The sequence below is a fragment of the Arvicanthis niloticus genome, chromosome 1 (assembly GCF_011762505.2).
Source record: "Arvicanthis niloticus isolate mArvNil1 chromosome 1, mArvNil1.pat.X, whole genome shotgun sequence".
Taxonomy (NCBI): Eukaryota; Metazoa; Chordata; class Mammalia; order Rodentia; family Muridae; genus Arvicanthis; species Arvicanthis niloticus.
The window spans coordinates 10,217,897-10,221,001 of record NC_047658.1 but is presented as its reverse complement, the minus strand read 5'-3'; positions in this window follow the sequence as shown (position 1 = coordinate 10,221,001).

The window sequence follows — 3,105 nt, the reverse complement described above, 5'->3', positions numbered from 1 at the left end:
ATACACAGAGAGGATTTAAAAATACTTCTAAAAGAATGTTGTTTTGTAATGTTAAAAATTACAGGCTTTGGGGCCTGGACGAGCACAGCAGGAGGCCTGGGGAGTGGAGGCAGAGCAAGTGAGAGCCATAGCCTTCCCTGGCTTCAGGCCCGTGGCCCCTTTTCGGAGCACCAGTCGCTAGGTCTCTGTGTCAGGGGCACACAGTGGAGAAGGACCAGGTGGTGCCATGGAGCTAGTGCCCTCTGACGGTGTGGAGCAGTAGGCCCAGCTCCTAGCCAATGTCTCAGAGGCCTTCCCCCCCCCCCACCCCCCAGCTCCTTCCCCAGGCTGTTGGCCGGATGCAGGAAGTATATCGTCCTGGCCTTCGACGTCACCATCACCATCACCATCACCATCACCATCACCATCACCATCACCATCACCATCACCGTGCTCTACTTGGCTGTGCACACCCTGGGGCTGTTGGGCAGCGTGCTTGTTTAGCGTCGTCCAGCTGAAGCCACCGTGTTGAGTTTGCATCCTAAGGTCCCACAAGCGATTGGACTGTCGCAGCAGCAGCAGATTTTAGGTCTCACGCCCCTGTTTTGGAGAAAAACATCATTACTCCCTCTGCTCAGTTAAAATCAAATTAGCTCTTGATAAATGAGTGAAGATTTCTTTCCACCTGCAAGGCTGACTTACCTCAGGCTCAGAGCAAAGAGGAGTCGGCCCAGGCAACCTTCTGGGGACCTGGGTAGGGGGAAGATGAGGAAGGAGGAGGAAGGAAAGATAAGAGATGCCCTGATTTGAGCCTTTGTGCCTCTGGCTCCTTGTTTCTGAAGATTAGGGCACCTTAATACCTTCCTCAGGTTTCCATCAATAAATCCCAAGTGTCCCCTCTAGAAAAATAATTTTAAAGGCTTTTTCTCAACACACAAAGTTTAAGGTGGCTTTATGAGGGGTATCTTCTAGGACAGGAAAAAAGTGTGCTAGAGAACTAAGTTATACGTTACTTTAGCCCAGTGATTCTCAACCTTCCTAATGCTGTGACCATTTCATACAGTTCCTCATGTTGTGGTGACCCTCAACCATAAGATTATTTTTTGTTGCTACTTCATAGCTGTAATTTTACTACTATTATGAATCATAATGTAAATATCTGATATGTGACCCCAGTGAAAGAGTCACTCGATCCTTAAGGGGTCACGACCACAGACAGAGAACCTCTGTTTTAGCCAGAAGTAAACACAGCCTTATTCCTTACATATTTTGTTATACTTGGTGGAAATGTCTTCAGGAAGGCATCACCTGGCCCTAAGTGATGACATTTCACTTGGCCTCTTAGATAAGATGTCCTATGAAGAACATAGTGTCAGTGAGCCTTTAGGTCCTTATCAGTGAGGTCTGACTTCTGACTTTCTCATCAGTCAGAACAGGAGACCAGGTCTCTAGAGCATAGCATCCTTCCTCCACAAGCCCCTCTATCCCCATCTCACCACAATTCAGTATCTTCCTATCCTGCCTCAGGCTGTCTGACAGAAATGTTTGCCATCCATGTGCACCTACCTAGAACTCTGGAATTGTCTCCATATTTTTTTGTCCCAGTTTTTTTAGTTTCCCTATAAAAAGAGTCAAGATGTTGGGTAATGTCTCCGCTTGGGCTTCTTCATATAGTAGATTGGTGATCTCATTCAGTTGTTTTCAGATAGATGGATTTCCCAACTTATGCTGAAGTTATATCTCAGTAAACCAAGTGGGGATTGAAAGTATTATAAATTGAATGTCTATGAATACTTTTACTTTTTATTATATTTATTTTAGTTCTGTGTCATATACACACAGAGGTGCACACATGCCTAGGAACAGCTGTAGCACCAGAGGTCTGCTTATAAGAGTTGGTTTTCTCTTTCCACCGTGTACTCACATCTGAATCCTAAGGTCACCCAGGAGTAGGCTATTCATTCATTCATTCATTCATTCATTCATTCAGATGTGATGCCAGAACAGAAGCAGAGCTGCCTGCTTGCTAGGCAAGCATTCTTCCATCTGAGCCACATCCACAATTCCTCGTTCAGTTCCTTAGATAGATGAGGATATTTCATTGTTTTTATTTTCATATTAATGATGAATAATGTATAGCACATTTTCAGGAGTATGAATGCACAGGGGTATGTGGGGACCAGAAGACAACCTACAGTGTCATTCCTTGGGAGCCGGTTCTGTTTATTTGCACGTGGACTGTGTATTGTTTTAGGACCATTTGTTAAAAGATGCTCCTTCATGTTCATTCCTACCACCTATGAATAAGTCTATTTCCTTTAGATTGTAGATGTGCTAGGTTAAGATTTTCATATTTTCTGGAGGATTTCTATTGTTTCTGCATCTAATATCTGGTGAGGGGCCTCCTTTCTTTGTTTTTATCTTAGAGTTAAAATTCTTGGACATCATAATTATGTTAAGCCTTCCTTTGGATAAGTTTTGGCATATCCATTTTCTTGGTGGGGTTTTTTTTTTTTAGTACTGAAGACTAAATCTGGTTCAGTGGAGAAGCTACCCAAGCACTAATCCATACAACAGCTCTCTTTTTATTTTTTATTCTTATATATTTCAAGAATTACATCTTATTTATTGATTGATTATTATAGTTTTAAATTTTTAGTTAATATTATATTATTTATTATGTATTTTGTCTGTGCATCGCATGCATGCCTGGTGCCCAGGGAGGCCAGAGAGGGTTTCAGGTGCCCTTGAACAAGAGTTACAGGTGATTGTGAGGCATCTGATATAAACACTGGTGACTAAACTCAGTCACTGGTTGGCCACTCGCACAAGTTCTACATCACCATTACCCCAGCGCATCTTGCAGACCAGACATACAGTAGGTTGAAGGTTCTGTGGCTACACACCCTGCTTCTTACATGAATGCTGAGGACGGAGCTTATGTCCCTACACTCGTGCAGCACACGCTTTATGACATCTACCATCTCCCCAGCCCTGTGACCCCTCCCCTTTTTTTGCTTTGTGTTTAATAACTCGGCTGCTTGCTTGATTTTCCCACAGATCCTGTCTGTTTCTTCCTCCTGGTACTCATCTCTCTGAAGACAAATCTATCTTCCTTAAGACACA